General features: G+C 39.4%; 1 protein-coding gene and 1 pseudogene across 5 annotated transcripts in view; both read right to left on the minus strand.

Moving 5' to 3' along the window:
* Positions 1 to 13,320, minus strand: part of NELL1 (neural EGFL like 1) — a 932,871-nt gene that overhangs the window by 307,130 nt on the left and 612,421 nt on the right. The window lies entirely within an intron of this gene.
* On the minus strand, positions 3,324 to 4,614 carry LOC129484323 (isocitrate dehydrogenase [NAD] subunit gamma, mitochondrial-like; annotated as a pseudogene).

Consider the following 13,320-nt stretch of genomic DNA (forward strand, 5'->3'; position numbering starts at 1 on the left):
CTGTTTTACTGACTTGAGGGCTTTAGTCTTCTTTAGAGATGAGTAATTTTGTAAGATAGGTTCATAGACTGAAGTCAGACAAGAGCATTTTGCAATAGATTAGCTCTCCCAGTTCCCCACTCCTAAGCCATTAGGAGTAAGCCCTTCCTTCCTTTCCTTCCCTCTCTCCTTCCTTCCTCTTTCCTTCCCTTTTTTCCTTCTCCCTTCCTTATTTCCTTCTTTCCTTCCTTTCTTCCTTCCTTCCCTTTCTTCCTTTCCTTCCTTCCTTCCCTTCTTTCTTTCCTTCCTTCCTTCTTTCCTTCCCTTATTTCTTTCCTTCCTTCCTTCTTTTCTTTTCTTTAGAGTGAGCATGAACCTAAGAGCCTGTCCCTATCCTAAGTTCTGATGCTATAGTAATGAATGACTGTCACTCCTATTGCCAAGGGATGCATTGTACAGTAAGGTTAATGAGGGATGGTGGGGATAAGGCATGTAATGACAATCAGAGAAATAAATACTAGATAGTGTATATAGAGAGCTGTGGCGGGGGACACTGAGAGTTACCCCCTCAATCTCAGCAAAAAATGGGAAGAGGGGTAAAAAGATAAGACTCCCCCAAAAAAGGTGATGATTAAGTTGAGTCCTGAAGCATGAGGATAAATTCATCTAATGAAGAGGAAAGGAACCAAGACTGTATACAAAGGCCTGATCTAGAGAGAATAGATGGTCCTTTAACAATAAACTCTGTCATACTCTTATTGGAATGCCACATTGCATTGATATTGGAATGAGGGTGAGGGGACAGACATGGTGAACCTGAGGAAGGGAAGATGAGGCCAGAACGTTAGATGGTTTTCATGCTATGCTCCATTGCCTTTCTTTTACAGACAAAATGAAGCCTTTGAATAAAGGTTTTAAGTAAGAAAGGGACATGATCTCTTTGCCTTTCAGGAAGATCATGCTGGATGCATTGTGAAAATATATTGAACAGGGCTAAACTACAGGCAAGACATCAGCTAGGAAGATATACTTGCAGTAAGAGAAATTGGGAAGTTACCAATGATAAGAAAAGCTAATGAGGAAGAAGGTGTTGGTGAAAAAAACGAGGGGTTGCCAGATTCAAGAAATAAAAAGGAGCTAGAATAAAGAGACTTGATGAATCAGCAGATATGATTTGCTCTTCTATTTGAAAGTTGGCCACAAACCAAAAATCTATAATGAATTAATAAAATTCACTCAGTTCTATTAAGAATTATCTTTTAGAATGGTATATTCTGTGTAATAATGAATATAATAATTTCTAAAATACACTAAGCACTTATAGGCACAACAATATAGGTTTTATGTGAATTTTCTCAATCTTTCCAACAACCCTGTAAGGCAGGTACAGTTATCACACTTTACAGATGAAAAAGTGTAGCAATATCAACAATAACATTCATATTTTGGTTGATTCAACAAACATGTATTCCATGTATTCTGTACCAGCCACTATGTTACAGACTACAAAGGACAAGGAAAGAAAACACATGGGGCTTACCCTAGAGATGTTCGTATCTAAGTGAGAACATCTAACAGTGGGAATAAAAACTTTTACTATGGTGCACTAGGTGTCACTGCAGCAGTCTGGTCCAAGAATTGTAATGGGATTCTGAAAATGACCATCTTCAGCAGACAGAGAAATTTTAACTGAGTGTATCATAAACCCCCATTGCTAAATAGAAGCCAACAACTGGGCCACTGTCTGTTGTTAAGCTGATTGTGCCATAAATAAATCCTTGTCATCATAAAAAAGAGTGGTACGAGTGGATAATATGGGTTAAAGTAATATCAGTTAGCGTGGCATTAGAGGTGCAGGGGGCCATCTGGCTAAAATCTGCCCCTTGCTCCACTTGAAAAAAACATGCCTTTGGTGCAGGTCTAGATCAGCCCAGAGGTGGGCACCATTTGGGCTAGTGGCAGCCCCGGACAGTGACATGTCTAATGGCCAGTAAAGTGACTATCAGGGTCATTTTATACATAGACTCTTCCCTGTTTGCTTTATTCTTCAAGAAAGACTTCTAGATAGGGTTGCAGGTAGTCACTTTCTTTCAGACTAAATCCTCTCAAACTAGCTTTCAGTTGTCCAAATCCTGGCCCTGACTTTATGCCCAATTAGGAAAGGTTAGACCAAGGTAATATGATTAAGGCAGAGCCTGTTGGAAACTGTAAGAAACTTTCTATGGTCTAAGTGTCTTTAACTTGGGACCTATTAACCAGGCAGAGATCCAAAGGTAATAGGCAAGACACACATTTCCACAATGTAGAATTCATTATTTTTCTCTGTCTCATTTCTATCTACAGGCCTTTCCTACTGATAAAAGTACTGTAAGTTTTTACAATCATTGTGTTTTTAATTTCCTAATTAAGTAACAATTTCCAAGCACCAATAAAGTTATTTTAGTTTGTCTCCCAACTATAACTTTAAAAAACACTATAAATAGGATAAAATGACAGTAAACATTTAGCTCAGTGCTTTTTGTTTTCTTTTGTTTTGTTTTATATACACATTCTTTCTTTGAAAGAAAGATTGAAAGTAAACCATAAAAGACTGTGAAACACTCAGCAAAGGGTTTACAATCGATAGTTCTCTGTTTCGCAAAACGTTGTGGGCCTAGTGCCTGTTAACTGGGGTTTTGACCTCTACACTCTTGAGCCCAGCTGGAAGAATTCAAGAATCCCCTTTCCAGAAGAGCTGCAGTGCCCAGAAATGTTCATGTGTGAAAAAGAACACTGGAGAAAATTCCTAACATAAAGGTCATAAATAAGACCATAGGAAAGATGGGCTATCTAGGAAGGAGTGGAAGCATTCTATGCCAGCTCTGCTGTATGTTGTCCTATTTATTAGAAAAGTTACAATGTACATTTTTAAGGCAAAGTTTATTGCACTAATTAACTATTAACGACCCCTAGAGAGAAGCCAGGCTTCTCTGCAGGCTGGTTTGCTGAATTTTAATGGCCAAGATAAAGAGAAAATCAGTGTGCCAAGTTCTGGGAAAGCCCCATGACTCCACAAACAGCTCTGATTTATTCAGTATATAATATCATAGAGAAGGGAGAATTGTGGATTAAAATAGATAAGAATGTCCTCAATTCATTTAGGTTTGGCTAATTTAAACAAGCAATTTTTATGGCATTTCAATTTAATGGGAAAAAAAATCAGTTTTGGTTCATGCAGGCCCTCCACCCTGCCCTGCTTGTGAATTAAAGCATAAGCTGGTTTATTCTGGAGTCTGCAGTAGCTAAGCTGGCTAGGGTTTTTAAAGCAGAGAGAGTGGAGGTAACAAGTAGGACAGGACGGACTTTGAGGGATAGCTTAGCCTCCAAGGCACAGAACAATTAATTGACATTTCGAATGTGGTCTATGATGTTTTGAATGATGCCCAATGTGGTATCCTGGCCTCCAAGGTCTGCGGTGTGGATACTTTTGTTGTCCAAAGATGCCAAGACTGCAGTATGAATGTGGGTGGCATAGGAGTGGAGTTTGAGGTAATCTAGCATGATGCAAATTGCCAGCAGCATGGCAGTAGGGTTTACCAGATTTGTATTGACTAAATTGTCAGATTGCCTTGAAGCTGTCTCAAACACTGCATACATATAGACATAGTTGGCTCCAGGCACAAGGCCTGCTCCACCAATCAAACCTGTGCAGACACTGTTGATAATATTGCCATAAAGACTGAGCATTACCATGACATCAAAATGTTGGGGCTGGGATACTCACTGCATTGTGGCATTCTCCACAATCATGTCTTCTAAGGTAAGCTGAGGATAGCGGGATGCCACCTCCCCCACAGCACTGGAGGAAGAGACTATCTCCCAGTTTCACGATGTTGACCTTGTGCACAGCCATCACTTTTTTGCATCCCATCTTCTGGGCCAGCTGGAAGGCATATTCAGCAATGCGCAAAGCCTTGGCCTTAGTCATGATCTTTAGGCTCTCTGTCACTCCTTTCACACTCTCATGCTCCAGATTGCTGTACTCACCCTCTGTGTTTTCCCAAACAACTAGGATGTCTACGTCCTTGTGCCAGGTCTCCACATTTGGCAAATTTTTTAAACGAATGATGTTGGCACAGAGATCTAGGGTAGTGTGCAATATGTTGTTGAAAGATTTGTATGATGGTGGCAGGGTGTCATCAGTTTTAATGCTACTCTTCAAAGCCACACGGTTTCAACGAACTGCCATGATGGCATTGTGAATTTCCTCTTCATGTGAGGCAGAGGTGGAGGTCACTGACACTCCCTCAAAGTCCACAGGCACACACACGTCTGAACATAATCTTGACAGGCAGCGTAAGTTCAGTCCCAGTGCCATCTCCAGGAATCATAGTCACTGTGTGCTGCCCACCACACTTTGCTGATGGAGGAATTGTGTGAGAAAAAGAGAAGCTTCTCAGGGGTATCTCACAGCCAAGTAAAATATCCCAGGAGTAGCCAAGAATGGTAGGTTGGAAAATTGCCTTCACAGAGCCACCGGCTACTGTCAGCATCTTCAATACCACAATCATGAAGTTGAGATCTATTCAATTGTGTGAAAAGCTGTGCTCTTTCTCTTGCTTTGAACTAGCTTCCTTGGGTGGAATTCTGGACACATGATTCTTGCTTGGGTCACAATTCTCTCTGCTTCCTTATGTTCTAGTTCATAGACATTCTACTTTGTGAGAGAGATAGCTAGACAGATGATGTAATGTGTTATATAGTAGAAAATACAATTATTTTGGATCTAGAAAATAATTCACTAGACAAATTCAGTGTGTGAAACTCTGTATCATAAGCTTTTAAAAACACAGACTTTATTTTTAGAGCAGTTTTAGGGTCACAGAAAAATTGAGTGGAGGGTATAAACATATCCTGTTTTCTCTTGATCCAAAATAAACACAACCTCTTCTACTACCAAAATCCCACACGAGAGTGCACAATTTGTTCTCTCTTATTTTTTAATTTTTTAAAAAATACTTATTTTTAATTTTTGTGGGTACAATAGTGTGTGTATATATTTATAGATTGCTATGAGACATTTCGATACAGGCATGCAATGCATAATAATCACATCAGGGTAAATGGGATATCCATCATCTCAAACATTTATCTTTTATATGTAATCCAACTATACTCATTTAGTTATTTAAAAATGTACACAAATTATTATTGACTATAGTCACTCTGCTGTGCTAGTAAATACTAGGTCTTATTCTTTCTATTTTTTGTACCCATTAACCATCCCCACCTCCCCCACACTCCCCCACTATACTTCCCAGCTTCTTTAACCATCCTCTACTTTCTGTCTCCATGAGTCCAATTATTTCAATTGTTAGCTCCCACAAATAAGTAAGAACATACACAATTTGTCTTTCTGTGCCTGGCTTATTTCACTTAACATAACGACCTCCAGCTTTATCCATGTTGTTGCAAATGATAGGATCTCATTCTTTTTTATGGCTGAATAGTATTCCATTGTGTATAAGTACCTCATTTTCTTTGTCTATTCATTTCTTCATGTACACTTACATTGCTTCAGTATCTTGGCTATTGTGACTAGTGCTGCAACAAACATGAGAGTACACATATATTTTCTGTGCACTGATTTCTTTTCTTTCAGGTATATACCCAGCAGTGGGATTGCTAGATCCTGTGGCTCTATTTTTAGTTTTCTGAGGAACTTCCAAACTGTTCCCCATAGTGGTCGTACTAATTTACATTCCCACCAACAGTGTTGGGGGTTCCCTTTTCTCCACACCCTTGCTGGCATCTTATTGCTGATCTTTTGCATATAAGCCTTTTTTTTTTTTTTTTTTGAGACAGAGTCTCACCGTGTTGCCCCTGCTGGAGCGCAGCGGTGTGATCTCAGCTCACTACAACCTCCACCTCTCAAGCTCAAGCGATTCCCGTGCCTCAGCCTAAACGCTGTTTCTATTAAAAACACAAAAATTAGCCAGGTGTGGTGGTATATAAGTCATTTTAACTGGCCTGAGATTATATCTTATTGTAGTTTTGATTTGCATTTCTCTGATGATCAGTGATGTTGAACACCTTTTCATATGCTTGTTTGCCATGTGTATGCCTTCCTTTGAGAAATGTGTATTCAGATCTTTTGCTCATTTTTAATTAGATTGTTAGATTTTTTTTTCCTATAGAGTTGTTTGAGCTCCTTATATATTCTGGTTATTAATCCCTTGTCAGATGGATAGCTGGCAAAATATTTTCTCCCATCTGTAGGTTGTCTTTCACTTTGTGGACTATTTCCTTTGCTGTGAAGAAGCTTTTAAACGTAATGTGATCCCATTTGCCCACTTTTGCTTTTGTTGTCTATGCTTGTAAGTTATTACACAAGAAGAATTTTTGCCCAGGCAAATGTCCAGAAGACTTCCTCCACTGTTTTCGTGTAGTAGTTTCATAGTTTGAGGTCTTAAAGTCTAATCCATTTTTATTTATTTTTGTATACGATGAGAGATAGGCATCTCCTAGATGTAGCACCTTAATGGTCTTAGATAAAATCCGGAAGAATCATCTGTATTACCATGCAGAAACTCTTCTTCTCTTTCCTTACTTTCTCCCAAACAAATGGAATCTCTCCCTCTGTCTGGATCTGGGGGTGGAGTGACACAAGTACCCCTGTGGCTACCACCACTGGAACTGTGCTGGGTCAGTCCTTAAGCCATCAAAGCACTGGGTCTTGTCCAAGTTCTGCTGTAACCACTACCTGGCTACCCCCTAAGTTCACTCAAGGCCCTGGGTCTACAATTTGTGGATAGTGAAGCCAGCCAGGCTTGCATCCTTCTCTTCAGGGAAGCAAGTTCCTCCAGGCCCTGGTTGGGTACAGAGGTGCCATCCAGGAGCCAGGGACTGGAGTCAAAAACCTTACAAGTCTACCTGGTATTCTATTGTATTGCAGCTGAACTGGCACTCAAATCATAAGACACAGTCCCTCCCACCCTTCTCTCCCATTTCCACAGGCAGAGGAGCCTCACCTCATAGGCACTATCACCATAAGCCTCTTTAGTCAGCAGGTGATGGATCTTTCCAAGACTGGATCCTTACCTTCATGGCAGCAGGTTCCCTTCTGGCTCAGGGGCTGTCTAGAAATGATGTTCAGGATCTGGGGCATGGCAAGGGGGCCTTATGACTCTGACTGTGACTGGTGCCTATCCTACTGTGACTGAGCTGGTATCCAAGATGGAAGACAAAGTCCTCCCCACTCTTCCCTCTCCTCAAGCAGAAGAAAGGGGTCTCCTTGGGAACTGTGAGCTGTGCAGCCTGGGGTTGGAGGAGGGGTCGTGCAAGCACTCCCTTAGCTGGCCTGGCTGGTGTCTCAATAGGTTGCATGTTCTCCAGGTCCACTGGCTCTGAGTCCAGTTCAGGACTAGGACACACCTAGGAGTTGTAATCCTTGTGGCCTAGACTGTTTAGAGCCTAGGCTTTGGAACCTTAAATAATGTTTATTATTAACTTAAATTGTTATTTATTAAACTTAAAATTGTTACTTAATTGGAACTTAAATTGTTATTTAAGTTTATTAAACTTAAATAAACATTATTTAAGGCCCCATAGCATTTTAACCCACTTCGCTGAGGCTTACAGTAACTCAAGTTCTGACTGCTGGGATGGGATGGGCGATTCTCCTCTGGCTAGGGCTGGTTTAAATACTCCCTCCATGGGCTGCTGTTACTAAAGTTCAGTCCAGTTTTGTTTTCTGCTGTGACAAGGCACAATTGAGTTCAATGCAATATCTCAGAATCACTGTGCTCTCCCCCTCCCACAAATGCACAGATTCTCTCTTCACGTCACATGGCTCCTGCTGAGTGATGGGGGAAAGGGTGGCATCAGTGATTCAACACTGTCTTTCCTACCCTCTTCGATACCTCTTTCAGTGGTATGAAGTTAAAATCAGGTACTGTGAATGCTTACCTGATTTTTGGTTCTTATGAAAGTGTATTTTTGCACAGATAATTGTTAAATTGTTGACCATGTAGGTGAAACGATTGGTACAGCCTTCTATTTGGCCATCTTGCTCTGCAATTCTCCATTTATTATAACCAATGAACCAACATTGATGCATCAGTATCAACCAAAGTCCATAGTTTACATTAGGTTTCACTCTTGGTATTATACATTGTACAGGTTTGGACCAATGTATAATGATAGGTATCCACCACTGAAGTATCATTACGGAGTAGTTTCACTGCCTTAAAAATCCTCTATTTGAGTACCTTTTATCTCTCCCTTCCCCCAACCTCTGGAATCCCCTGAAGATTTTACTGTCTTCATAGTTTTGCCTTTTTTATCATGTCATATAATTGAAATCACATGTGACATTTGCAGATCGGCTTCTGTCACCTAGTATTGTGAATTTACGTTTCCTCCATTTCTTTTCATGGCTTGATAGTTTATTTCTTTTTGGCATAGAACAATATTCCATTGTCTAGAAGTAACAAAGTTTATCCTTTCAACTCCTGGAAGACATTTTTATTGCTTCCAAGTTTGGGTGGTTATAAATAAAGCTGCTCTAAACAATCTGTTTGCAGGTTTTGGTGAGGACAGAGTTTACAACTCATTTGGATAAATACCAAGAAGCACAGTTGCTGTATCGCATCGTAAGAACATGCTTAGCTTTGAGAGAAACTGCTTTTTTCCGAAGTGACCGCAGAGTTCCTGGTGCTTCATAACCTTGTGAGGATTTTGTGCTGTCAGTGTGTCAAATTTTGGCCATTCCAATAGGTGTGTACTGTATGTCATTGCTGTTTTAGTTTGTAGTTCCCCAATAACATAAAATGTTGAGCATCTTCTCATATGTTTATTAGCTACCTAGTGAGGTGTCTGTTAGGTCTTTGCCCATTTTTTCATCAGGTTGTTCATTTGCTTATTGTTCAGTTTAAAGAGTTCTCTGTATATTTTGGACAACAGTCCTTCATCAGATGTGTCTTTTGCAACTATTTCCTCCCACTCTATGACTTGCCTTCTCACTTTCTTGACAGTGTCTTTTCTAGAATAAACATTTATAATTTTAATGAATTTCATATTATTATTTCTTTCATGACCTGTTCCCTTGACTGTATCTAAAAAATAATTGCCATACTATAGGTCACCTAGAATTTCTCCTGTTATCTTCTAGGAGTTCGAGTTTTTCATTTTCATTACCATTTATGATCCATTTTGATTTATTTTTACTAGAGTTTTAAGATCTGTGTATACATTTATCAATGTATTTTGGCATGTGGATGTCGTTTTTCTAGCACCACTTGTTGAGATGACCATTTTCCTCCATGATATTGTGTTTGCTCCTTTGTCTAAGATCAGTTGACTATATTACTGTAGATCTCTTTCTGGCTCTCTAATCTCTTGAATTGACTTGTTTGTCTATTCTCTCATCAGTATTACACTGTTTTGATTACTGTAGCTTTATAGTAAGTCTTCACATCTGGTAGTGCCAATTCTTCAACTTTGTTCTCCTTTAGTACTCTGTTGGCTATTCTGAGTCTTTTGTCTGTCCGTATAAACTTTGGAATCAGTTTTTCAATATCCACAAAGTAACTCCCTACAATTTTTGTTGGGATTGCATAAAATCTTCAATCAAATTGGGTAGAACTGATATCCTAACAATATTGAGTCTTCCTACCCATAAACATGGATTATCTATTTATTTAGTTCCTTGATTTTTTTAAACTGAGTTTTATAGTTTTCCTCTTACAGATCTTGTCCATGTTTTGTTAGATTTAAATCTAAGTATATCATTTTGGGGTTGTTAATATAACTGGCATTGTTTTGAATTTTAAATTTCACTTGTTCATTGCCAGTATACAGAAAAAACTATCGACTTTTGTACCTTATATTCTGCAACTATGCTATAGTCACTTGCTAGTTTCAGAAGGGATTTTTAAATTGATTCTTTAAAAAAATTCTACTTAGATAATCATGGTATGTAAAAGCAAATGCAGTTTTATTTCTTTCTTTCCAGTAAGTACACCTTTTATTTTATTTTCTTAATACATTAGCTATGATTTAGAATACTATGTTAAGAAAAAAACAGTGGTGAGAGGGGATATACTTGCCTTCTTCCTAATTTGGCAGCAAATCTGGTAGTTTCTCATTATTGTGTGACATTGCTGTACGGTTTTTGTGTATGTTCTTTATCAAGTTGAGGAAGTTCGCTTCTATTATTCCTAGTTTACTGATGGTTTTTATCAATGATAGGTGTTGGATATTGTCAAATGCTTTTCCTTTTTTTTTTATTATACCTTAAGTTTTAGGGTACACGTGCACAACGTGCAGGTTAGTTACGTATGCACACATGTGCCATGGTGGTGTGCTGCACCCAGCAACTCGTCATTTAACATTATGTATATCTCCTAATGCTATCCCTCCCGCTTCCCGTCATGCCACAACAGGCCCCGGTGTGTGATGTTCCTCTTCCTGTGTCCATGTGTTCCCATTGTTCAATTCCCACCTATGAGTGAGAACATGCAGTGTTTGGTTTTTTGTCCTTGAGATAGTTTGCTGAGAATGATGGTTTCCAGCTTCATCCATGTCCCTACAAAGGACAAGAACTCATCCTTTGTTATGACTGCATAGTATTCCATGATGTATATGTGCCACATTTTCTTAATCCAGTCTATCGTTGTTGGACATTTGGCTTGGTTCCAAGTCTTTGCTATTGTGAATAGTGCGGCAATAAACATGCATGTGCATGTGTCTTTATAGCAGCAAGATTTATAATCCTTTGGGTATATACTCAGTAATGGGATGGCTGGGTCAAACAGTATTTCTAGTTCTAGATCCCTGAGGAATCGCCACACTGACTTCCACAATGGTTGAACTAGTTTACAGTCCCACCAACAGTGTAAAAGTGTTCCTATTTCTCCACATCCTATCCAGCACCTGTTTTTTCCTGACTTTTTAATGATTGCCATTCAAGCTGGTATGAGATGGTATCTCATTGTGGTTTTGATTTGCATTTCTCTGATGGCCAGTGATGATGAGCATTTTTTCATATGTCTTTTAGCTGCATAAATGTCTTCTTTTGAGAAGTGTCTGTTCATATCCTTCACCCACTTTTTGATGGGGCTGTTTGTTTTTTTTCTTGTAGATTTGTTTGAGTTCATTGTAGATTCTGGATATTAGCCCTTTGTCAGATGGGTAGATTGCAATAATTTTCTCACATTCTGTAGGTTGCCTGTTCACTCTGATGGTGGTTTCTTTTGCTGTGCAGAAGCTCTTTAGTTTAATTAGATCCCATTTGTCAATTTTGGCTTTTGCTGCCATTGCTTTTGGTGTTTTAGACATGAAGTCCTTGCCCACGCCTATGCCCTGAATGGTATTGCCTAGGTTTTCTTGTAGGATTTTAATGGTTTTAGGTCTAACATTTAAGTCTTTAATCCATCTTGAATTAATTTTTGTATAAGGTGTAAGGAAGGGATCCAGTTTCAGCTTTCTACATATGGCTAGCCAGTTTTCCCAGCACCATTTATTAAATAGGGAATCCTTTCCCCATTGCTTGTTTTTCTCAGGTTTGTCAAAGATCAGATGGTTGTAGATATGTGGTATTATTTCTGAGGGCTCTGTTCTGTTCCATTGGTCTATATCTCTGTTTCGGTACCAGTACCATGCTGTTTTGGTTACTGTAGCCTTGTAGTATAGTTTGAAGTCAGGTAGCATGATGCCTCCAGCTTTGTTCTTTTGGCTTAGGATTGACTTGGCGATGCGGGCTCTTTTTTTTGGTTTCATATGAACTTTAAAGTAGCTTTTTCCAATTCTGTGAAGAAAGTCATTGGTAGCTTGATGGGGATGGCATTGAATCTATAAATTACCTTGGGCAGTATGGCCATTTTCACGATATTGATTCTTCCAACCCATGAGCATGGAATGTTCTTCCATTTGTTTGTATCCTCTTTTATTTCACTGAGCAGTAGTTTGCAGTTCTCCTTGAAGAGGTCCTTCACATCCCCTGTAAGTTGGATTCCTAGGTATTTTATTCTCTTTGAAGCAATTGTGAATGGGAGTTCACTCATGATTTTGCTCTCTGTTTGTCTGTTATTGGTGTATAAGAATGCTTGTGATTTTTGCACATTGATTTTGTATCCTGAGACTTTGCTGAAGTTGCCTATCAGCTTAAGGAGATTTTGGGCTGAGACTATGGGGTTCCCTAGGTATACAATCATGTCATCTGCAAACAGGGACAATTTGACTTCCTCTTTTCCTAATTGAATACCCTTTATTTCCTTCTCCTGCCTGATTGCCCTGGCCAGAACTTCCACCACTATGTTGAATAGGAGTGGTGAGAGAGGGCATCCCTGTCTTGTGCCACTTTTCAAAGGGAATGTTTCTAGTTTTTGCCCATGCAGTATGATATTGGCTGTGGGATTGTCATAGATAGCTGTTATTATTTTGAGATATGTCCCATCAATACCTAATTTATTGAGAGTTTCTGGCATGAAGCATTGTTGAATTTTGTCAAAGGCCTTTTCTGCATCTATTGAGATAATCATACGGTTTTTGTCATTAGTTCTGTATATATGCTGGATTACGTTTATTGATTTGCGTATTTTGAACCAGCCTTGCATCCCAGGGATGAAGCCCACTTGATCATGGTGGATAAGCTTCTTGATGTGCTGCTGAATTCAGTTTGCCAATATTTTATTGAGGATTTTTGAATCGATGTTCATCAGGGATATTGGTCTAAAATTCTCCTTTTTTGTTGTGTCTCTGCCAGGCTTTGATATCAGGATGATGCTGGCCTCATAAAATGAGTTAGGGAGGATTTCCTCTTTTTCTATTGCTTGGAATAGTTTCAGAAGGAATGGTACCAGCTCCTCCTTGTACCTCTGGTAGAATTCAGCTGTGAATCCATCTGGTCCTGGACCTTTTTTTGGCTGGTAAGCTATTAATTATTGCCTCAATTTCAGAGCCTGTTATTGGTCTGTTCAGAGATTCAACTTCTTCCTAGTTTAGTCTTGGGAGGGTGTATGTGTCGAGGAATTTATCCATTTCTTCTAGATTTTCTAGTTTATTTGCATAGAGGTGTTTATAGTATTCTCTGATGGTAGTTTGTATTTCTGTGGGATCGGTGGTGATATCTCCTTTATCATTTTTTTTTTTTTTTTTTTTTTTTTTGAGACGGAGTCTCACTCTGTTACCCAGGCTGGAGTGCAGTGGCGCGATCTCGGCTCACGGCAAGCTCCGCCTCCCAGGTTCACGCCCTTCTCCTGCCTCAGCCTCTCTGAGTAGCTGGGACTACAGGCGCCCGCCACCACGCCCAGCTAATTTTTTGTATTTTTAGTAGAGACAGGGTTTCACTGTGGTCTCGAT

This window comes from Symphalangus syndactylus, chromosome 6 (assembly GCF_028878055.3).
Source record: "Symphalangus syndactylus isolate Jambi chromosome 6, NHGRI_mSymSyn1-v2.1_pri, whole genome shotgun sequence".
Lineage (NCBI taxonomy): Eukaryota > Metazoa > Chordata > Mammalia > Primates > Hylobatidae > Symphalangus > Symphalangus syndactylus.